General features: G+C 36.8%; 1 protein-coding gene across 2 annotated transcripts in view; it reads right to left on the bottom strand.

Moving 5' to 3' along the window:
• Positions 1–26,034, bottom strand: part of LOC118185249 (caskin-2-like) — a 658,017-nt gene that overhangs the window by 555,539 nt on the left and 76,444 nt on the right. The gene's annotated exons all lie outside the window — the stretch shown is intronic.

Here is a 26,034-nt window from a genome sequence, read left to right as displayed (position 1 = left end):
CAAAAATCAATTCCAAAAAATTTAAGGACTCTTAAGGACCGTACGAACCCTGTATTATTAGCCTAAGCAGCGCAACTGAATTAGTTCGCTCAAAATTACAGAAAAAATTTGGAAAAATTGTTATTTCATCGTAATGATCGACAAGGTACTATAGATAAATTTTAAATTTAATGCATATGAATTGTATTAAGTTTAAATGTGAAATACTCTGCCTTTAAGGTCCTTTTCTTGTTAAATTCCTTCTTTTTACCCTTAATATTATTTATTCTTGGCAATGATTTTTAAAATATGAATACTACAAGTAGCGGAATTATATTTTTCGTTTCTATACATGTACATTCGACTATATACGGTTTCAATAAAAGAAACTGGATTTCTGAAAACTGCTCAAGAAAAACCTTTTTTAATGTAGATGGAGTATGCACACACCATATTAATCAAATTTTTAGGGAAAACAGATAATAAAGATCTGCATAATAAAAGATAGAACTGCCAAATGTAAGCTGACATACAGAAGCTTATTAATAGAAGTCCGAATTAAAAGTTTCAAAACAAATTTTATTTTAATTGAGTGAAATAAAAGTAAATTATAAGAAAATAGGAAATTCTTTTTAAGACATTTTTTTTTCATTATATAATAAAGTCTCTTTTCATAAGATTTTAAGGTTATGGGATACGAGGCATATTTTAATGTTTTTTCTCGCGTTCCCCGTACTTTATGTATATGCCTATGCTTAAGCCATTCGTTCTTGAACTCTCACAGCTGTGGCTGGACAACTATCATTATTACCACTATTAACAGCTTAACAATTATACAAGGTTACTGGAATGACTGCAACTTTATCAGAATAGGTAATGGGAATGGATTCCAAAGATGGGCGTAGCTTTACATGTCGCTGAACAATAAAGGATACAGTTCCTTGCTACAGAGAAATGACTGAAGTGAAAGGGACAAACAAACATCTGCAGACATCGATATTAAAAACTTTAGATAATAAAAAGTGAATTATGATAAAAATGCACTTTTGAAATTGATTTGTAATAAAGACATTTGAATTTTAAAATAGCGTTTTATTTGTTAAAAAACAGGAAGAAAAAAAAATTTTTTTTAAATTATTATCATGTTTTGCATGCATTTATTTTTTCAGTTAGTCCGATTTCAAACAGTATGTCATAGCAAGCGGAGCCGATTAGCCACACTACGCAAGGTTTTAAGTTAATCTGTGTGAAAGACTTTCAAGTTTCAATTACTCTTTATTTTTAATCAATGTCAAATTCATATGAATTTTATTTCACCATTATTGCGTAATTCCGCGCTTCAAATAGTACAGCAAATCTAAAGACTTTGTTGCTTCATTTTAGTTTTAAATTATCATTTATTTTAAAAATTACCAAATGCATATGAATTGTATTTCACCGTTGTTCAACGGCACTATCGAAAAAAGAAGTGCTGCCCATTAATACGCCAAGTTTAGAAAGCTATCATGAAATATGCAACCAAACTAAGGAAATCGGGCATGCAAAGGAGCAGTTCTACGTATGGATTAACTTGAAGAAGAGGAAAACTGTTAAGTCCAGGCCAAAGTTACTACGAGTCCGATTAGGGAAAGGACTTCAATCAGTCTTTTCTTTACATGTTAAATATTGTTACGGATTTGGTATTTAAAAAGCTAATGTTAGTTCAATTATAAATTAAATCGTTTTATTTCTCGCGCAGTGCAGCGCGTGACGTATATTAAAAGAAAGCTAAGCCGGAAAATTGAAAATACAAGAGCGCATGCATTAAATAAATAAATATCTCTTTTTGATTTCGAGAAAGTACTAGAAAATTCTAGCGCGTGATTTTTAAAATCTTATAAAAGGAGGAAAACATCTCAGTTCGTGGTAGTTGCTTAGTTTGTTGTTGTTTAGAAAGCTGCTCTTGTTGATTGTAGCGAATTCGCGGATTAGCTTTCTTTACCTGTTTTGAATTACGTTCTATTGGACATTTGAGTAGTTAAAAAGACAACTACTGTGGGATACTGTAATACTGCATGATAATTTGAGAAAATTTAAGCATTTTTGTTGTGATAATAATAAACTTTTGTTCATTTTTCATCGGACTTGTGCATTCATTTCCTAACGAACCCGTACGCACGCAACAATTTTTGGTATCAGAAGTGGGATTTGTATGCCAATAACAAGAGCGATGGAAGAACAATTCAGGCAAATGATGACTGCATTTGCTGCTTTCCAAGAAAAGATGGAAGGAGCCGTCAACTCCGTTAAAGAAGAAATGAAATTGCGCCAGGAATCCCTTAAGGAAGAAATGAAAACGGCACAGGAACAAATCAAATTGGGCCAGGAATCCCTTAAGGAAGAAATGAAAACGGCACAGGAACAGATGAAATTGGGCCAGGAATCCGTTAAGGAAGAAATGAAAACGGGACAAGAAGAAATGAAAGAAAAGATGGAAGCTAATCAGAAAAAAAATGGAAGAATCCGTTAGAAGAGAGATGAAATCTATTAAAGAGGAAATGAAAGTAGGTCAGGAGGAATTAAAGAGAGAAATTACTTGCATAATAGAAAACAAGTTCAAAGCTATGGAAGGAAGAATGGATACAGTTGAAGACAAAGTTGGAGAAATTCAAGAAAGAGTTTCTGCGGTAAAGCAACAAATTGAGGAAAGGGTTTCTGCTGCTGTTGCCAAAGAAGTTGACACTTTAAAGAAGAGCATAGCGACAGAAGGAAGCAATTCTGAGGGTTTTAAATTCTTCCCGATGCCTGCTCGTCCATCTCTGAAGTTATCCACATATGATGGGAAGACATCCTGGAAAGTGTATAAAACACAATTTTCTATCGTTTCGGATGCGAATGGATGGGATTCTCAAACTAAGGCCTGTCATCTCGCCGCTTCTCTGAGAGCAGACGCAGCGGATATCGTGCAGACGCTTCCAGAAAACCAAAGACTTGACTTCGAAGCTCTATCCGGCGCATTGGAGCTGCGCTTTGGCGAGAAGTGTTTGAAAGACTACAGCAGGCTTCAATTAAAATCCCGTCAACAGAAGCCCACCGAATCACTCCAGGAACTCGCCACGGATGTTGAAAGGCTGTCCCACCTCGCCTTTACGGAGTGCCCGAGAGAAACCAGGGAAATCCTGTCCCTGCAGTACTTTATCGATGGCATCCGGGATCCCGAAATACAGAAGGCTCCACGAATGGCGAATGTTAAAGATTTAAAAAGCGCTCTAGTGTACGCCATGAAATTCGAAGCAGCCCAGCAAGCCACTCGTCGAGACCGCCACCCAATCAGAACTGCTCAAGTTCAAGAACCAAGCGATCAAGTCACAGTTCGTGTAGACCAGTGGTTCTTAACCGGGGGTGCGGGAATGTATTTTTGGGGGTGCGGGAGAAGCCCCTACCTAACCATAAAAATTATTAAATATCATTTATTAAATTTCTTATAATAAAATATTTGAAATCTGCAATAGTGTCCCCAATATTGAAGCTCTAAAAATTGGTAGCACCTAGCTCACTTATCGGCAAAAGACACAGGAAAGAGCCGGTGCCGATGGGCGTATACACTACGCTACAAACGAACATGAAAGGCATGAAACGCTACAAACGAACGCGAACAGGCAGCTAGGTGACGGAGAAAAGAAAAAAAACTTTGTGGGAATACAAGCGGAGAACGTTATCCCAGCTTGCGCATGCGCTGAGTTCAATATGTGCTACTCCAATGGAATATAAGGATTCACAGATTTGTATCTGCATCTACTGCGCCTGTGTTAGATTGAATGAAGTTGAGTCAACTATTGTGTCTGCGACATGTGTATTGTGTATTCTGACTTGTCCAGAAACCTCTTAAGACTAATACATTCTTAATTGCCCGTTCAAGCCAAAGAGGATTCAGTGATATTACAAACGTAAGAACATTAGAAAAATCGATTATAGTGAACCCCACTATGACAAAAAAACGACAATGGAACGATAAAGGCTCGGTTTGATACCAGTGGAACTATCCTAAAATTGTGCGGACCAGCCATTCAAAAACCTTTATTAGTAGCGTCATATCAAGTGGCATTATTATGTGAAAAAAAAAGAAAAAAGAAACATCACACTTTCGCTGAAGAGTTGATTAAACCTTCTGCTTTAATTATTGATAAAACAGTTTTAGATTCGGAAGCACATAAAAGAATCCAACAGATTCCATTATCGAATGATATTATACGATCGCGAATACAAGATCTCAGTGAAGATATTTTAATGCAAGTAATTGAAGATGTAAAAATCAGTCCACTGAAAACAAGCATGCAACTGGATGAGTCAACTGATGTTGATAATTGTAGCCAACTTTTGGTATTTGTCAGGTATGTGAAGGAAAAAGAGGTGATAGAAGAATTTCTATTTTGTGAGCCACTGGAGGTGAATACGAGAGGAATTCATGTTTTCAATCGCATCAAAGATTTTTTTACTAAATATCAATTACCAATGAAGGTGATTTGCTAAATATGCACTGATGGAGCCCCAGCAATGTTAGGCAGAAATTCAGAATTTTTTCACACATGAAGAGAGCATCACGAGAAGTTATAATAACGCATTGCATGTTGCATCGTCATGCACTTTGCACTCGTTGCAACGTCATGCACTTGCGTCGAAAGCATTGCCAGAAAGTTTAAAACAACATCTAATTACAGCAGTAAATGTAGTAAAATACATCCGAGGGCGAGCGCTTAATCATCGCATTTTTCGTGCATTTTGCGAAGAAATCGGTGCTGATCATACCGTGCTCCTATATCACAATGAAATACGATGGTTATCTAAGGGTCGCATGCTTAACAGAGTTTTTGAATTGCGTGAGGAAATTATTCAATTACTGACTAGTCAAAACTGTTATTTAGTAAAAGATTTTGAGAGTAATGATGCAATGCTGAGGCTGGCCTGCTTAGCAGACATAGTTAGCCATTTAAATGAATTGAATCTATCAATGCAAGAATTTGGTATAAATATAATAATATCTAGTGAAAAATTATCTTCATTTATAGCAAAATTAGAAATTTGGATACGTCGAGTAGAAAAGGGGAATTTTGCAAACTTTCCATTGCTTGATTCTGTTATTGCGAAAAATGAAAAGAATACAATTATACCGAACATTGTAATACATTTGAGACGATTGAGCGAATCATTCAATGGATATTTTTTTATCGGAAATATTACCAAAACTCAGAGATGGATACTGGACCCATTTCTATTTAACTTAAATTTGATGGATGATAGTGATCTGAAAAAAGATCAACATATTGAAATGCGAGCAAGTGGACATGTTCAAATGGAATTCGAACAATTAGAATTGCAACAATTCTGGTGTTCACAGTTACAACGTTATCCAGATTTGGCGAACGGAGCACTGCAGTTACTCTTACCCTTTGCTACCATCTACTTGTGCGAAATGAGATTTTCATCGCTTTTGCATATAAAAACTAAAGCGAAAAATCGCTTAAATGCAAGTGATGACTTACACGTATGTCTTTCAAAAAAGGAATCTCGCTTCGCCAGTATAATAATGAACAAACAACAGACTAGTCATTAATAAAAATAATATTGTTTTGTATTTATAGAAAATGTACAACGCTTTTCAATAAACAATAAGTTTCGCAAAAAAATGTATTTTTCTAGACTAAAAAAATTAAAACACATTTTTCAATGGGGTGCGGCGATATATTTTCAGATTCAATGGGGTGCGACTTGCTAGAAAGGTTAAGAAACACTGGTCAAGACGATATAACCAGACAACTGAATGACTTGAGACGAAATATCAGTGACAAGAAATCGACCTTAAAATGTCGGAACTGTGGATATGAAGGACACATACGACGGAACTGCAGAACGCCCCAGCGCACGGATGTTAAGACCGCTCCTATCAAGTAGCAGGGAAACTAATTTGTGGCCATCTCGCGGGGCGGAGGTTGCCAGATAATGAAAAGCCCCAGTCTAAAGCGCTTCAGATTTCTGCAGTGAGAGGCGGCAGTAATGGTCTTTTCATAATAGGACATATTAATGGAGTTCCCTGCAACATGACGATAGATACAGGAGCCAACGTTACCATCATCCGAAAAGATTTGGCTCAACAACTGGGAAACAAACTTATCTGGACGCCGCCCTGCGTTACCCTCCAGACTCTGTCCGGTGAGAAGATCGACATCAACGGAAAAGTAAATGTTAACATCACGTTTGGAAGTGCCGCTTACCATCACACGGCATATGTAGCAGAGATCACTGATTCTTGCATACTTGGATTGGACTTTCTAAGGAAATACAATTTTTCCTTGGACTTTATAAGTTAAATCTGTCCATAAAATCATAGCACAAGACAATATCGCAATACCGGCAAGAACAGAAATTTTACTTCCTGGATCCATAGCCGAAAACAGAAATTTCCGCTACGGCATCATAGAATATCCAAATAACTGTAATAGCCCAAAAGGAGTATTAGTAGCCTCAACACTCGTCGACCTATCCAGAACGGTTATCCCGGTGAGAGTCGCCAATGTAACTGAGAAGGGGAGAATTATTAAGAAAGGTGAAGTAGTTGCAGCATGTACTCCAGTAACCACCGTTGAAAGAAAGAGTAACATCCAAGAATCCGTGTCTTCAGAAAGCATTACATCAGGGTTACTTCAGAATGCGCAATTAAACGATGAAGAGAAGAATGCTGCCGATCGCGTCATTAAAGATCTTCAAGTTGTTTTCTCCCGCTCGTCTTCTGACGTGGGTCGAACCAGTTTGACACCACATAGAATCGATACCGGCTATCATCCTCCGATCAAGCAACATCCAAGACGTCTACCGTTTGCTAAACAGGAAGAGGTACGAACACTTTTAAAGGATATGGAAGAAGACGATGTCATCGAGACTTCAGCGAGTCCATGGGCATCTCCCATCGTTCTCGTCAGAAAGAAAGACGGCTCAACAAGATTTTGCGTTGACTATCGCCGGTTGAATGAGGTTACGAAGAAAGACAGTTACCCTCTTCCTAGAATTGACGACATTCTAGACACTCTTTCTGGAAGCAAGTGGTTCTCAACACTTGATTTAAAGAGTGGGTATTGGCAGGTAGAAATACACCCGGAAGACCAAGAAAAGACGGCATTTACTACGGGACAAGGGCTTTGGCAATTCAAGGTAATGCCGTTTGGACTGTGTAATGCGCCGGCAACATTCGAACGTCTTATGGAGACTGTTTTGAAAGGTCTTTCCTGCGAAGCCTGCCTGATATACCTGGACGACATCATCATCGTCGGAAAGAGTTTTGAAGAACATTTAGAAAATCTTAGGAAGGTGCTTCAGAAACTGAAAGAAGCCAATCTGGAGCTGAGTCCCGCTAAATGCAAATTGTTCCGAAAGGAAGTGACTTACCTGGGACATGTCATCTCTGCAGAAGGTGTGCGCACGGATCCTGAAAAGGTATCAGCGGTTAAATCCTGGAAACGTCCTGAAAATGTCCATCAGCTGAGAAGCTTCCTAGGGCTTTGCACCTACTATAGGAGATTCGTGAAGGACTTTTCTGCCATCGCAAGACCCCTTCACAAGCTGACAGAGAGCAAAGATTTTTGTGGACAAAAGAATGCGAGGATGCATTTAAAAACTTAAAGGAGGCTTTAACATCTGCTCCAATCCTGACGTATCCTCAGCTCGACCGACCATTTATTCTTGACACCGACGCGAGCAATGAAAGTGTCGGTGCTGTTTTGTCCCAAGAAATAGACGGCCAAGAACGTGTAGTGGCGTACTGGAGCAAGTGCCTGTCTAAACCGGAGAGGAATTATTGTGTCACCAGGAAAAAGTTGCTCGCCATAGTCAAAGCCGTAGAACAGTTCCATCACTATCTATATGGCAGAAAATTCCTGCTCCGCACCGATCATGCATCATTGACCTGGCTTTTAAATTTCAAGAATCCTGAGGGTCAAATAGCCAGGTGGATACAGAGACTCCAAGAATATGACATCACTATCCGTCATCGTAAGGGATCATCACACGGAAACGCCGACGCCCTGTCTAGAAGACCTTGTCCAGAAAGCTGCCGATATTGTTCCAGGGTGGAAGCGAAATACGAGCTGCTGACTCCCGTCGCAAGACGAATTACAACGTCAACATCGGCTGATCGAGACCCGTGGAGTGATGATGAAGTCAGGAAAGACCAGCTGGAAGACCGTGACATTAAACCCATAATTGATTTAATGGAGTCATCAAACAAAAAACCTACCTGGCAGGACATTTCTATCTGTAGTCCTACAACAAAACAATACTGGGCACTCTAGGATTCACTTCATATTCGAAACGGTGTCTTATACCGGAAATTCGAATCGGATGATGGGAAGACGTTCCGATGGCAGCTGATACTTCCAAGATCGCGGATTCCTGATGTCCTTAAAGAACTACATAACAGCCCAACAGGAGGTCACTTTGGAATAATGAAGACCTTACAGAGAGTTCGTGAGCGCTTTTACTGGAATAATGCAAAGGATGACGTGCAAAAGTGGTGCCGATCTTGCGATGCCTGTGCAGGTTGGAAAGGACCGAGGAAACGCAGCCGAGGCAAGCTGCAACGTTACAACGTAGGTGCGCCGTTTGAACGTATCGCCTTTGACATCTTGGGACCTCTGCCACGAACTGCAGATGGCAACAAATACATACTCGTTGTCATTGATTACTTCACCAAGTGGCCTGAAGCGTATCCTATTCCTGATCAAAAGGCTGTCACAGTAGCTGAGGTTATGATACAGCACTGGATTTCCAGGTTCGGAGTGCCTCTTCAGTTATACTCCGATCAGGGAAGGAATTTTACCTCGGCAGTAATCAAAGAACTATGTAAACTACTCGGCATTGACAAAATCCAGACGACGCCATTACATCCCAAGTCGGACGGCAAGGTAGAGAGGTTCAATCGAACCATCCTTAATAACCTCACATTAGTGGTTTCCAGAAACCAAAAGGATTGGGACAAGAAATTACCACTGTTTTTACTGGCTTACCGCAGTGCTGTCCACGAGACTACCGGCTATTCTCCCTCACAGATACTCTTCGGTCGTGACATTCGTCTGCCTTGTGATCTATTGTTTTGTCGCCCTCCGGATGCTCCTTCATCGTCTGAGGAATATATTCAAGATCTCCAGGCCCGGTTTGAAGTGATGCACAATTTTGCACGAGAGCGAGTCAACTTGGCGACGGAAAAGATGAAGACCCGCTACGACACAAGAGCTACTGAACATCAATTCCACTGTAAAGAACGCTCCTGAACTCTCTACTAGAAAGACCTATGATGCTCTCGACTAGAGAGAACTTCGTTAGCGGACTCCTCACACTACGAGGACTGTAATTCCTTTTAACACCTATTTTAAAGAACTGTGAATGGCAACGACTTAACTGAGTAATACGCATGCGTAAAGAGATGAGCCTTCTTTAGCTCATCTCAGATGAGCTAAAGAAGATGCCTGTCAGAGAAGAGTTTGGGAAGCTCCGCCAGCGAGCTGAGGTGTGGAGACTTAATTCGTCCAGTGATGACGAGTGCCATCTTCGTTAACGTCTCTGATCGTGTCACCAGCTCGGATATCTACTATAGTTTTCTAAATGTATTAATTAAATGTTGTATCTGTGTTATGTTGTTTGAATAAAAGTGATGCATCACCACTACCAGTGTTGATTCCGTTCCCACTGAAGCATCCACGACGTCACAGACGAAGAAAATAAAAATTGGAGGTTCCACCGAGATCTGTATGACAAGAGACCAGGTATGTGTTCTCCACAATATTCATTTCCATGCCTGAAGTGTATAATGTAGTTATTTATTACTTATTCGGGAAATCAATTCCTAAAACAGAAGTAGCACGTCAGTGCATACGAGTGTAAACACTCAATGTGTTTGGTTTATAGTATATCTAAGAAGATATTTTCCTTTTGTGGTATATTCGGGAAAACATTTTCCCATCAACACGTAGCACATCAGTGCATAAGAGTTTTTGAAAATAATCAAAGTATTGCATTTATATATCTAACGAGATATTTTTCTTTTGTATGATAATGGGAAAAATCTATTCGCGTAAATAAATGGCACATCAGTGTATTTATGTTTAACATTTCGTTATAAATTGGTGTGATAGAATCTGAACTGTTTATTTTGTGTATATGTGAAAGCACATCAGTGCAATATTGCAATTTTCATTTCTAAGTCATTAGAAGAAAATTTATGTTAAATTCTTGTGAAAGAAATATGTTATTGAATACATTAAAAACTTGTTACTTTGGTTTTCTCATGAAAGCACACCAGTGCTGTATTTTAAATATGATGTGTATTTTCTGATAAGTAGAATATTAAATTCTATCATTTCATTTTTAATTTTAAAGCTTTGATCAGTAAAGAAATGTTCTAATAGTGTTCTGATTTAAACCTGCGCCTATCGAATTTACGTAGTAATTGCGTTGGCCATGTGGTTGCCAGCGGAAGTAGCTGTCATGAAAACGATAGTTAATTAAAGGTGTTTATATTTATTGGCGCTACTCTGGTTTTTTTCTGTCTGGCTGTACTAAATGAAAAGAATTTGTTATTATTTTTTTATACGAAGTATTCAGTAAGGTTGTTTATTCGTTTTATGTTTGAATGGAAATAAATCCAAAATGATTAATGCTTTTATTAACCTTTTATTTTCATTTGCCTAATTTTGTAAGAAAGAAGAAAAGTTAGTGTTTTTATATCTCTGATATATTTTTATGTGTATTATTTGTGAATAACTATTTGAGTTCTGATTTGTTTTGAGCAATTATTTTTGTGAAAATGGCATTTTTGGCGAAAGCTAAGAAAAAGGATCTATTCTTTATCGCGACAATACTTGGGAAAATAGCTTTAGAAGATATGAAAGTGATAGATTTAAAACAATTAATAACGAATAGTAAAAATTATGAAGAAGAATTTGTTAAGAATTTGTTAGAAAGTATTATGACTGATAGGATAGAAAAGGAAAACTTAGAGAAGCAAACAAGAGCGAATGAATTACAGTTAGAACAGGAAGCTAGGGAGAGGGAATTTCAGATACTACAACAAAATAAAGAAATTGAAAAGCAACAGTTAGAACTAGAGTGCCTTAAAGCAAAACAGAACACTGAATCTGCTAAACCTGGAGGTGAAACGGTATTTAATCAGAATTTTCAGAAACTTATGCCCAAGTTTAATTTAAAAACTGATGATATCAGTTTATTCTTAGAACATTTTGAGAGGCAAGCTAAAGTTTTAAAATTGCCCACGGATCAATGGGTGTCATATCTCATTGGTGTCCTTCCGGTTGAGGTAAATAATATAATTGCTAGGGAGCCTGAAGAACAGGCTAGAGATTACCAACATATTATTAAAGAATTACTACTTAAAAGATTTAAGTTAAGTGCGGAGAAGTTTCGGCAACTTCTTGTTAAGACTCAAAAAAATCCGGATTCTACGTGGTACGATTTTTATCACGAAATTAAGACATTTTTAGATGGGTGGCTTAAGGGATTAAAAATCGAAACATTTGAGCAACTCAAGGATTTAATGTTGGTAAATCAGATTAAAAGGCGCACGCCTAATGAGTTTAAGGAACATTTTATAGATGAATGGGCCACAATCACTTCACCAAAACAGTTGGTGGGTAAAATAGAGGAATTTGAAGATGCGAAAAAGACGATGGTTGGGAAAACTAAATTGGGTGAACTGAAAACGAAAACATCGGGTAGACAAATGGGTGTTTTTCAGTCCACTGGTAACGTTTTCAAAAATAGAAAAAACCCTCAGGGCACACAATTTAAAAAAGATGATGATGCACGCAATGTTGAGAAAAAAGTCGGACTCGAATTTTGATAGGAGAAAAAGACTCCAGAGTTATGAATGTGGATCTTTTGACCATTTACGTCCTCAGTGCCCTAAATTTAAAACCCAAAAGGCAGATTTGTATCGGATAAGCGGGAGATCAGAGAAGAATCTGTTAGATGCCTATACATTAAATGGAAGAGTAAATGGTTTTGAAGTACCTATTCTAAGAGATACGGGAGCAACGGTAGATATTATTTGTCAGAAATATGTAGACAGAGACAGAATGAAGGGAGAACATGTGTGGGTTCGACATTTGTTGGATGATCATATGACTTGTTTACCTATTGCTGAAGTAGATATTGAATGCGATTTGGGTACAGTAACCACCAAAGCAGCTGTTATAGGAGACCACTTAGACCAAGGGCGATATATATTAGCAACCAAACAGCGGCTCTTCTCAGAGGAACTGAGAAAAATTATGTATAATTAATTACTGAACGTATGTCGGGAATGTTAATGCGGTCGTTACTCGATCTCAAGCACGGCAATTTAAGGAAGCGGAAAATTTAAGTGAGACGAATCAAAATTCTAAGCAGAATGAGTTAGAATTGGAAGAGGAGGACGATGCTCTGAAAACAGAGAGATATTGCCTCCTGTCGACCTTTGTGTCCCCACAAGTCCTGCGATTCAAATAGACTCAAGTATTTTTATTAATGAACAACAAAAAAGTAAAGAACTTGCCCCTTTATTAGAACTAGTAAAAAGCGGAAGTAAAACAAGTTATAGGATTAAAAATGGGGTTTTAGTAAGAAAGAAGGTAAATAAGTTAGGAGGAGAAGAACATTTAATTGTTGTTCCAGAAAACCTCAGAGAGCAAATTAAAGCAATTTGTCATGAAGGAATTTCAGGTCACTTAGGAGTTCTGAACAAAAGACCGGTTACTAAGACATTTTTTCTGGCTAAATTGTTATAAAGACATTGAGGAATTCGTTAAAACATGCGACTCCTGTCAACGTGTAGGAAAAGCAAGTGACAAAAAGAAAGCACCGTTGGTAATAGTACCTGTGATATCGGAAGTCTTTAGTAAGGTTAATGTAGATGCTTGCGGGCCTATGCCTACATCTACTGAAGGTAATAAATATCTTATTACAGTTATGTGCTTACCATCTAAATATCCTGACGCCGTCCCGGTACCGGATATAACGTCGAAATCTGTTGTAAGTGCACTCTTGCAGGTATTTAGTCGGATGGGCTTTCCAAGGGAGGTTCAAACTGATCAAGGGAAATCTTTCATGAGTCGCTTAACCGTTGAATTTTTGAAAAGGTTTGGTATAAAAATTTCCAGAAGTTCGGTTTACCACCCCCAGAGCAATCCTGTGGAACGGTTCCATAGGTCAATAAAAAGGGTTTTAAAGGTATTATGTATTGAAGCTGCCCCAAATTGGGAAGTACAAGTACCTGCCGCTCTCTTTGCTCTGCGAACAGTAACGCATGATAGTACAGGATTTAGTCCAGCTGAATTGGTGTACGGGACCAACCTCAGAACACCTGTCGCATTATTGTATGAGAAATGGTTAGATCCTCAGGAAAAAGAAGATACCGTAATAGAATATGTTTTCGAATTAATCAATAGGCTAAAGAAAAGTAGAGAATTAGCTACCGAAAAAATGGAAGAGGTGAGGGACAAAAGGAAGAAATGGTATGACAAAAATGCCGTGAAAAGGGAATTCCAGCCGGGAGATTCCGTATTAGTATTAGCAGTGAATCAACCACATAAACTCGCTCCTCAATGGAAAGGGCCGGGAAAAATAGAGAAAAGATTATCAGAAACAAACTATGTGGTTAGTTTTGAAGGGAATCAAGAAGGGAATAAAGTGTATCACATCAATATGTTAAAACCTTATCATAAGAGACCTGAACTTTTGAATATGGTGCTCCTTGACAACGAGGAGATAGTTGAACCCTCGGAATTAGAGGAGGATTTTCCTTATATGTTAACCGACCCCAATGTGTTTGATTTTAATGAAATAATAGTAAAAGATAATCTTAAAGAAAGGCTTAATGATGAACAAATCCTGCAGTTGGGAAAGTTGTTGGTAAAGTTTTCTGCTATATTTTCGAATATTCCAGGGAAAACAAATTTAGTCGAACATGATATCGAACTAATCAGTGACAAACGCGTACAGCATAAGCCTTATAGAATGACAAATCGACAGAACGAAATTCTTAAAGTCGAGATTGAAAAAATGTTAAAATACAAGATTATTGAACCAGGACCCTCTGAGTATACTTTACCGATGATCCTTGTTGAAGCACCACGTAGGGATCCTAGGCCGTGTATTGATTACAGAAAGTTAAACGAAATAACGCGTACTGAGTTCTATCCGATCCCCAATATAGAGCAACGTGTTGAAACTGTTGCAGCAGCCAAATTTATCACCTTGATAGGCTTAACTAAAGGTTAATTGCAAATTCAGCTGACCCCTAGGGCTCAGAAAATCGCTGCATTTGCTACAAATTTTGGCGTATATAGGCCTTGGCGCATGCCATTTGGGCTTAAAAATGCTCCTTATTATTTCAGTAAAATGATGAGCGAAATATTGTGCGGATGTGAGAAATATGCTACCCCTTATTTAGATGATATTGCTATTTTTTCTGAAACGTGGGAGGAACATTTACAACATTTACATGAAATTTTAGAAAGAATAAGAAAAGCCAATTTAACTATTAAACCCTCTAAGTGCAAGTTTGCACAAGAAGAAGTGCAATATCTCGGTCACATAGCAGGTCGAGGAAAACGTTCTCCAGCAAAACTAAAAATAGAAGCGGTTCAAAACTTTCCTGTTCCCACAACTAAAACTGAGATTAGAGCTTTCTTATGGTTAGCTGGATACTACAGACAATATATACCCATGTTTTCTGCTATAGCATCATTCAAATCGTTAAAAGAAAAGCTATCTAGTACGCCTGTGCTACATGCACCCAATTTTTCTAAACCATTTATACTACAGACGCATCAGATCAAGGATATGGTGTTGTTTTAGCCCAAAAGGATGATAACGGAGAAGAACATCCCATATTGTATCTCAGTAAAAAATTTACTGATAGTGAGCGGAAGTATTCCACGACTGAAAAAGAGTGTGCCGCAATTCTATATGGAATAAAAAAACTGAAAGGGTATATAAATGGGCAGACTAAATTTTCAATTCAAACGGACCATAATCCCCTAGTATGGCTAAAAAAATAATGCAGGTAGAAATGGTCGATTGTTACGCTGGGCCTTAGCCTTGCAATCTTATAATTTTACGATACATCCTAAAAAAGGAAGTGACAACTTAAATGTAGACTGCTTACGTAGAAACTCTGTACATGCCAGTTAAATAGACTAGTTATAATTCCTTTTAAATTGTCTTGTTATTTGGTTATATATATTGTATATTCTTTTTTTTTTTTTTTTTTTTTCCTTTTTTAATTTCATACTACATAGTAAATTGTTAGCTTTATTCTTAAAGACAAAAATTTTTGTGTTGGTTTTTCATATATTGTATATGTATTTTTAAATGTGTTCTTTTTATGATGGCCTGGTTATGAGAGTGGAGAGCCTTTGTAACAGTGTGGTTTAAAATTAACTGGTAAAATGTTGAACAATCTGTTTTGAAACCATAAACTGTGAAGGTTTACTTCTCCTGTGTCCGGAGAAACAAAACCTGGAGGCGGAAGGTGTTTGTGTGTAGCGAACGCCAGCCTGAACTTGTAGTTTATCCTGTAGTAACTTTAAAAAAAAGTTTTGTTTCCTCTGTGTCCGAGGAAAACAAAATCTGGAGGCGGAAGGAGTTAGTCTGTAAAGAACGTTCCTGAACTCTCTACTAGAAAGATCTATGATGCTCTCGACTAGAGAGAACTTCGTTAGCGGACTCCTCACACTACGAAGACTGTAATTCATTTTAACACCTATTTTAAAGAACTGTGAATGGCAACGACTTAACTGAGTAATACGCATGCGTAAAGAGATGAGCCTTCTGGTCAGACGCCTGTCAGAGAAGAGTTTGGGAAGCTCCGCCAGCGAGCTGAGGTGTGGAGACTTAATTCGTCCAGTGATGACGAGTGCCATCTTCGTTAACGTCTCTGATCGTGTCACCAGCTCGGATATCTACTATAGTTTTCTAAATGTAGTAATTAAATGTTGTATCTGTGTCATGTTGTGTGAATAAAAGTGATGCATCACCACTACCAGTGTTGATTCCGTTCCCACTGAAGCATCCACGACGTCACACCACGAAGGAGACAAAGTATGGTTGTGGAATCCAACTCGACGAAAAGGACTTTGTCCGAAATTACAGTCACCTTGGGATGGCCCGTACACAGTCCTAAAAAGGCTGAATGACGTCGTGGTTCGGATTCGTAAGTCTTCGAACTCTAAACCTAAAGTCGTTCATTACGACAGGTTAGCTCATTACTATGGCCATAGTACGTAATGTAAATAATTGTAAATAGTATAAGACCATGGTTCTTTTTGTTTTTAAATGTGTATTTGTATTGATTTGTGTTTAGTATTTGATTTGTATTTAGTATTTGATAGCATTTGATTTGTTTAAGTTAGTTATTGCCTTTATTGTTCATGTTGTTTGATATTGTAATGTAATGTTTATGCCTCAGTTGCATTTATGCCTCAGTTATAAGTTTGGCTTCCTGTCCAGGGATTGTACTGCCCGGGACGTGCAGTCCTTGCGAAGGGGGCAGTGTTACGAATTTGGTATTTAAAAAGCTAATGTTAGCTCAATTATAAATTAAATGGTTTTATTTCTCCCGCAGTGCAGCGCGTGACGAATATTAAAAGAAAGCTAAGCCGGAAAATTGAAAATACAAGAGCGCATGCATTAAATAAATAAATATCTCTTTTTGATTTCGAGAAAGTACTAGAAAATTCTAGCGCGTGATTTTTAAAATCTTATAAAAGGAGGAAAACATCTCAGTTCGTGGTAGTTGCTTAGTTTGTTGTTGTTTAGAAAACTGCTCTTGTTGATTGTAGCGAATTCGAGGATTAGCTTTCTTTAGCTGTTTTGAATTACGTTCTATTGGACATTTAAGTAGTTAAAAGATAACTACTGTGAGATATTGTAATACTGCATGATAATTTGAGAAAATTTAAGCATTTTTGTTGTGATAATAATAAATTTTTGTTCATTTTTCATCGGACTTGTGCATTCATTTCCTAACGAACCCGTATGCAGGCAACAATATTTATTTTCGTTCATAAATATAAAAAGACACTTTTATTCAAGTTTGAGTATTTATTTATTATTGTAACGTATTTAACAACGGAAAAATACGCTTTCTTGTTTCATTTATAAAACACATTAAAAAATAATGTAATTTTAAATAAATGTATAACGTTACGCGAATACGGGTTCATAATGGACTAAATGCACACAGAATCGATCACAGCTTCAAAAATTTTACTCCCCCCCTGCCAAAAAAAAAAAAAACACTTAACAATTCTGGAGCTTTTCATAAAAGTTTTCGTACAGCACTTCTCAGTATAACAGAGCACACACAGTACTTACCACTTCAAATAACTAAGAAACGTAAAACACAAAACAATACAAAAAGCTTCAGTGCGTAAGCTCAAGTATCGGAACAAAATGCCGCCGTTCTGGCGACTTTTGGTGATTTATCGCCAAATTCGGCGATAAAAATGAATTGCCAAAACCATCGCCAGCTATGCGCTGTGTCGATACTAGCCATTTACCACAAAGTTCAATAAGACTCACACCTGTAACCTTATTTTTCTGGCGGAGTTTCACTCTCTTGAAGCCTCCCAGTTATACAAGAGATACTACAATTTTACATACAATTTCAATAAAATTGTTTACATATATACAAAATTTGTAACAATATGTACTTTTCGAGTTCAAGAAAAGAAAAGGGAGATGATCGTCCGGCAATGCATGGGCATGGGGCAAAATGGGTTGAGAAACTTATATTGATTTAAACCCTTACAAGGTCATAAAAATGCAAAAAATGCGCTAGTAAGTTGAAACTTTCAATCCCTTTACATTTAAATTACAACCAAACTAGCGGAGAAGTATTTTTGCAGTTGTACCTCAAAATGCTAATTTATTCTAGTGGTAATGTAGACTAAAGACCAAGAGACATTGCTGGCGAAGTAGCTACAATCGTTGTATTAGCAGTTTGCCATGAAACTTCTTGGTAACTGAATGATGTTTCTGGCTTCTTAGTCTCAAATAAAACGAACCTATTTCTATTGTGAAGTTCTATTTCTCTTTATTTTATGCTCTTTAAAATCTCATTCCTACTCATGCAAGCACTACTTTGTTCAGAACATGTAGACCTTGTACTTATTAAAGTGCTATAATAGTCAAGGAGTTCCATAAGGAAGCTTCACTCCACTTGCGTGAGCAGAACAATTCCCGAATTCTAAGCCATAATGACTACTTAATTCTTTAATATTAAGTAAATCTCTTCAGGTACAGTTTTCGGCATTTTCCATAAAATTCTAGAGCAAAGAAAAGAAAAATTCTGTTGATATCTGATATCTCATAGATAAATATCAGAATGGTGTTTGCGTCCCGATAACCATAACCAGAAATAAACAGCCTGATAATTATAAATTTTAACCAACTAAGAAATTGTAAATGGTTAAACTTAATTAGCTAGAATTTTTCAAGCTCTTCAAATATGCAGAATATCTTACGTATATTGTAATCACTTTGTTGCAGATCAGCTTTCTATGGCTCGGTACAAAAAATTTTTCTTGAAAATTCGGGAAACTGCATGAAAATATTTGCAGTTTGCACACACCAAAAGAACTTTAATATTTCAGAGCGAATTCTTTAGTAAGCTTTCTCTTCCCAAAAATCATGCCTAAATGTTTCGCTTTCGAATTAAAAAATCAACGCACATTTTAAAAATCTCGTAACGTCCATCACCTTGTCTGATAACAAAGCAAGGAGAGCACAGACGTAAAATAATTATTTCAACAAGCAGATCAAAAGTTTGATCTGTCTTCTATATTCTATTAAAAAAAGGCAATTGCTCCAAAAATATTTTACGTTCTGAAAATTGGACAGTTTTCGGTTTTTCCCAACAGCCAAAAGAAACCCTTTGGCGTTAAAAATATCTTCTATCTCCACCCCTCGGATCAGGCATTGGGGTAGGCCCAATTGAAACCCATTGAGAGTGACCCCAGTGACCTCTTGAGTTGAAGAGGAGGGGAAGATGCCTCAAACAGAACTCACCAAACATAAGCCAGCGAACCTCTCTCTACTTATCCTACTCTTTTTACCCTTCTCGGCTACATACACCGGAGTAAGATTACTATGGGGTTCCATTCCGAGGCTCATTTGACTGAAAAAAAAATATATTATTTCGAATCGAATAACTATTCCTGAGCCATTTTCAAGAACCCACATTCACACGTCAAGGGCGAAGACAGTAATCTAAAGTATCCTAAACGTTATAAACCAAATATTCACAGTGTTAAAATACTTCTAAAATTATAATGTACATGAAATTATTTTAAGTTCAACTTCCCGTTCTCTTAACTTCAAGCTTTACGTTAAGCCATTCTTTACATAAAGATTATTTTGCAGGACGTTTCATTCAGATTGCGCATCTAACTCTAATTAATGAGTTTATCCTTATCTCATACTACAAGTTTTTAAGCAGTTAGTACTTTTTTAAAAAATATGCAAAACTGGTCACTTCCACCCGGAAGGAGAATTACAAACTAAGCATTTAGGGGATCGTATAAAAATTTTGAATTTTAATATTTTTACAAGGAAAATTTGAAAATGATACTTCTAAATTAATTTTTCTGACACAATATTTTCATAAATTCGCAGTCAAAAAGTTAGCATGCATAGCAATCTTTAGCAATATTCGTTAAAAGTCGTCAAAAGTTTAATCAATGATATTTCAGGTAATTTTACACATATATACGGAAGGCCTGCCCCCTCCCTTATTCAAATTGGTAATGCAAAACGTTTTTCTCATTGACACTTCCTAAAAATGGTCACATAAACAAAATTCTTAATATTCTTTAATAAAAGATGTCACATTAAGTTAAAATTCCGCATTTTGAAAACTTAACTTATTTTCTAAACTGCTCTGCAATCCGGCGTTTAATTGTACAAATGCATCATACATTCGCGCTTTCTTGTAAATCCACACATTTATTTAAAAAAAGAGAAATAACTTAAAACTGCGTATGCTCAACAAAATCACTAAGTTCCGGTATTCTTACTGTAACAATACAGTTGTCAATTTCTACGCATTTTCCTACACCAAAAATATTTTTATTTCCGTTACAGGCAAAGTAAAAAAAAAAAAAAAAAAGCATATTTAAATTAATAAAAACGACAAAACTGAATTTTACCTCTTTTAATTTTCATAGTAACAAGAAATATTTACATTTCATAATTATTTAATATTTTTTTCCATATTTCTTCTTTCTGAATGATATTTAATAATGAACTTTCGGTCCCGTTCTTTTACGTGATTAAAAAGAACATCATCTCTTGGCTATCCAAAGCACATATACTAATTTTTTATCAGCACTATTCTTCCAGGTCTTCCTGAGGTGGTGCCACAGGACGCTGAAATGAAATAATGCTGAAAAGTAATCTCAAAACGCGTTTCATAATAATTTAGGTTTTTGACAAACATATTTAGGCCATCTTTTCCGCTATTTTTTAAATTGCATTGGATAGCGGTTAAAATGGATATTTTCGTTGAAATATGATACCCGAAATTTTTCGCGATTACAATTCTTCCTTTTTACTTCGTGCAAGATAGTAAAAACGCAATATTCATGGAAATGAACAGTTTGGATTATCCGTGTTTTTCAATTATCGGTGACCTTCTTTCCTGGTATTTGCCGGGATAATCGAGAGCATACTGTCATTCATAAATTATCCAACGATAAAAATACGTTATTAATTTTCTCATGCAGTTTCAATGCTTTGAAATCATAATCTAATAGTACCATACAAAAATTTATTGAACTATAAGGCATTTCTCGAGCCTTCTTGCCATGCCTTTGTGGTGTGATGGTCTTCAAGCTGGACGCATATTCCAGAGGTCCGTGGTTCGATTCCCGGCAAAGACGTTGCTCATCTTTCAATCTCTCTTGCTTCCAATTAACCTAATGTCTCTACAGTGGCGCCTGAACTAAAACGGTGGTGGATGATGATTCTCAACACCCAGGATTTGACGACTGGGTTTCCTAAAAACCTCAGTCGCCCTTTAAAAGGGGAAGTGTATAAGGTGTTTCCTCTACTTCTTAGCGTGCCTTCGTGGTGTAGTGGTCTGCACGCTGCGGGCGTATTCCAGAAGTCCGTGGTTCGATTCCCGGCGAAGGCGTTGCTCATTTTTCATCACTCCTGCTTTAAAAAAATACTTAATGTCTCTACAGTGGCGCCCGAACTGAAAGGGTGGTTGATGATTCTCCACACCCAGGATTTGGCGATTGGGTCCCCTAAAAACCCCAGTCACCCTTTAAAAGGGGGAGTATGTAAGGTATTTCTCTCGCCTTCTTAGCATGCCTTCGTAGTGTAGTGGTCTGCACGCTGAGCGCGTATTCCAGAGGTCCATGGTTTGATTCCCGGCGAGGGCGTTGCTCATTTTTCATCTCTCCTGCTTCCAATTAACCTAATGTCTCTACAAGCTGATATTTAATTTTTAATTATATACAAATATAAATACTTCGCCTTTCAATTGTTGTATATGACCCCTGAAAATGATCTTCGACTTTAAATATCTCCGTCAATTTTTGTGTGCGGAAATCCAGCTTCTTGTGTTTATAAGCATTAACTTTCATTAAATATAATTAAAGGGCACACGGCGTTTAAAAAGTTAGATGTTGTAATTTATATGATTATTTTCCTTACTTAAAGCATTTTTGTAAATAGAAGTACGTGCTTACTACCAATGGTATCGAAATTAAACGCCGTTCACCGAATCTTGTGATCACAGTACATATCATACGTGTTTCTTTCAATAAAATTAAGCTTCTTTGATATCTACCCCAACAAGTGCTTGCTAGAAGAGAACAGTACATCTCTTATGTCGTATTTGTATTTCCTCTTGCTAAGAATTACATATCTAATCTAGTTAATACGCACCTAACAGTCTTTCGAAGTTATCGCAATTCAGATCTATAAATAGAATATCTGTCAAACATCACGCACGTAACATGAAGGGAAGAGAAAACATTCTTATATCTCCCGGTTATCTCGCCATTTTCCTTCCTTCTGTCAATGTTTGCGCGACGAACGTTTGCACCGATAGGCTGTTGGATATGGAAGTGAATTGTAAATGGAAATTCTCTATTTGAATGTCTCCCCTTCTCCCTCTTCGCAAACTTCGAAAGGGAACCGAAAATCCCATAGTTGTTGTTCGCGCCTGCGCATCTGTAATGTGAAAAGACGAGTTTGAGAATCGCCATCGACGGTGTAAGAGAGCTAGTCACAGCTATGAGTTAATTGTAATTAATTATGAGAATTAATAAAGAATCGAACCAGCGAATTTATTTAGTGTATGTTATTTGGGACGAGACCCAAACATATCTGGTCGTAGTCGACCGGAGCGTGAATAAATAGTGTTTCGTTTTTGAGAACACAGGAGTGTTTGTGTTTGCCAGTATTCCAAGCTTGTTCTTTTCAACGAATATCGCTGATTTTGGATACGGATATTCATCAAAAGTGAATCACTGCAGAGGTAAGTGATTCCTCTCTTGTTAATTCTGTACTTTCTGTGCTTGTTCTGTTATAAATAACAATGTTATTTAAGGGTGCTAAAAAAGAAGATTTAAGGCTTATTGCCTTAGAAATAAATCTAAATGTTGACGAAAAAATGACTATAGCAGATTTGACTGATATTATTGAGAATAGTGAAATTTTTAAAACTAAACAAGATTTAGTAAAAGAGATAGCAAACTCTATTATCGAAAATAGAAAACAGGAAGAGCAAAAACTTGTCGAGTTAGAAAAAATAAAACTTGAGAGATCAAAGAATGAGTTAGAGTTGGCTAAGCTTAGAGCAGAAACTAAACTTGATGGTGTAAGCGAAACCGAAACAAAATCAGAGTCACTAGATCAATTAATAAAAAGTATCAGAACCTTAACTGTAAAAATTCCTATACGGCCTGAGAGTTGGGGATTTTTCTTTTCGTCATTAGAACGAGCGTTTATTACAAAAAATGTTTCGGAGGACTATAAAGCAGAAATTCTGTTAAATCTGTTAGGAGACAAAGCTTCGAATATAATAACCTATTTACATGATAAGGATATCGCGAATTATGAAAGAGTAAAAGAAGTAGTTCTGAAGGAGTTTCAGCCAACACCATATTCGTGTTTAGAAAACTTTAGAAAAACTGTTAAACAACCACATGAAACTCATGTGCAGTTTGCTTCTCGCTTAGTAACTACTTGGGATTATTATTTAAAATTAAGGAAGGTAACTGACTTCGAGACCCTCAAACAACTAATAGTTTCAGATAGGTTATACCAATCTTTAGATACGGGAACAGCTTCTCACATTGCTGTGAGGCAAGGTGATTCATGGTTTTCACCTAGTGAGTTAGGTAAAGAAATAGATTTATATTTCACGTCACGAGGAAAACCTCTTACTGAGAATTCGCATATTAATCGTAAGTATAATAGCTCAAAAAGTGTAGCTAAAGTGTTTTTATCAGATGTTAAAACAGAGAACTGTATTTTATGCCACGAGAATCACGGATTGGCAAAATGCCCATCGTATTTAAAATTACCGGTACAAGAAAGAGTACAGGTTGTGAAAACTAATAAATTATGTTTTAACTGTCTACATATGCATTCAGTATCAAATTGCCCATCGAAATATTCTTGTTTTTGTCAAAAACGGCACCACAAAACTATTCACTTTCCGAAAGCAAATAATATCGTAAAGGAATCGGAACAAAATAAAAACAAAACAAATGTATCTGACTGCAACATTCCCAAACGAGATGACTCATCGACCTTGAATGTTAATACGCAGGAGTTCGTTCAAAAGGCATTTATTAGCAATTATTCGAATAAACAGAGTACAGTTCTGCTTTCAACAGTCGTATGTTTTCTAATTGATAACGAGGGAAAAAAACACAGAGTGAAGTGTTTGCTGGACGGGGGCAGTATGTCGAACTTTTTGACACGGAATTTTATTGAGCATTTGCAGTTAGAGAAAGAAAAAACAAACATTTCCGTTTCGGGAATAAATGATGCTACTTTAGCAATAAAGCATAAAATTAATGCTTCGATATGCAATAAAGAAGGAACTTTTATAAAGAATTTGGACTTTTTAGTAATTCCAAAAATAACTGCTGATTTAACACCTTCGCGCAAAATTAAAATTTCAGTGCAAGATCTTCCTAATTTAAAATTAGCAGATGAAGGATTTAATGTTCCAGAAAGGGTAGATATGTTGTTGGGAGCGGGAGTTTTTTATGAACTTTTGAAACCGAGTCAAATTCGAATGAATAATCCTGATCTTATTTTTCAAGATACAGTTTTTGGTTTTATCGTGTCTGGAAGTATTCCAACAGAGACTGAAAACAGGGTTCATTGTGGGTTGATAAAGGAAGAAGAAAACTTAGATAAAACTCTTAGAAAATTTTGGGAATTAGAAAATATTGAAACTGATAAACCCAAAAACAAAGAATTTTTAATTTGCGAGAAACATTTCGTAGAAAATTATACACGAGATAAAACCGGTAGGTACGTTGTTAAAATGCCATTAAAGGAGGATTCGGACACTTTAGGAAGTTCTAAACAAATTGCAACGAGTAAATTAAATTCCTTATGGAAACGCTTAGTAAAGAATCCCGAATATTTAAAATTATATTCAGATTTTTTAAAAGAATATCAACAGTTAGGACATATGGTTGAGGTGAGTGAAAGCGAGGAGGAACGAGGTTCATATTACATTCCTCATATTGGAGTATATAGGGGAGAAGAGAAAAGTAAGTCGACTCCCTTGAGGGTAGTATTTAACGCTTCTTCTTTGACAACCAAAGGAAACTCTCTAAATTCTATACAGTATAATGGAGGTGTGATACAAGATGATTTATTCTCAATTATGCTGAGATTCAGAAAATATATTTTTGCTTTCACTGCTGATATACAAAAGATGTATCGAGCTATTTCTATCCATCCAGATCAGTGGAAGTTGCAAAGGATTTTATGGAAAGAAGGCATTGATAAGCCAGTTAAAAACTTTGAGCTAACCACCGTTACCTATGGAACTGTGAGTGCACCATTTTTAGCAATGAGAACACTTGTTCAGCTGTCAAAGGATGAAGGAGATAAATTTCCTTTAGCAGCGCCTGTACTGAGAGAAGACATGTACATGGACGATATTCTATCTGGAGCTGAGTCGTTAAGTTCTGCGTTAGAACTTCAAAATCAGTTAATAGGCATTTTGAAGAGTGGAGGCATGTTACTCCATAAGTGGTGTAGTAATGCTACTGAACTGTGTCAAACAAACGACAAAACATATCCCTTTGGTAAATCAGAAGAATCTAAAGCATTAGGTATTTTATGGAAGTCAAAAGAAGATTGTTTGAGCTTCAACGTTAAAATCGAAGACAACGTAAAGGTTACGAAACGGCAAGTGTTATCCGTCATATCTCGGATCTTTGACCCATTGGGTATTATTTCTCCAGTTATAATTGTAGCAAAAATATTTATGCAGAAATTATGGCTGTTGAAATTGAACTGGAATGATGTTTTGCCAGAAAAGGAGGCTAAAGAATGGAAAGAATTCTCCAGTACCTTGCAGCTAATTAACAACATTGAAGTCCCTAGATGTATTTTATTACCGGATAGAATCAAGATTGAATTACATGGTTTCTGTGATGCCTCAGAGGCCGCCTATGGAGCAGTTATCTACTGTAAAGCAACATCAGCAACAAACCATACATCAGTGAGGTTGGTGTGCAGTAAATCGCGTGTCTCACCCCTAAAGAAGACTACAATCCCAAGACTTGAGCTTTGCGCAGCAGTGCTATTAGCTAAACTGATGCATCGAGTGAAATCATCATTAAAATTGGAGCTTACTGCTATTCACCTTTTGACCGATTCTATGATTGTGCTGTCATGGATCAACAAAGAGCCACATCTGCTCAAGACATTTGTTGCAAACCGGATTTCAAAGATACAGGATCTGACTGAAATAGCACAGTG

Source organism: Stegodyphus dumicola, chromosome 10 (assembly GCF_044657685.1).
Source record: "Stegodyphus dumicola isolate Sdum_Otavi_A_Nest chromosome 10, ASM4465768v1".
Lineage (NCBI taxonomy): Eukaryota > Metazoa > Arthropoda > Arachnida > Araneae > Eresidae > Stegodyphus > Stegodyphus dumicola.
The sequence above is the reverse complement of the archived record's forward strand: the minus strand, read 5'-3'. Positions and strand labels throughout refer to the sequence as shown.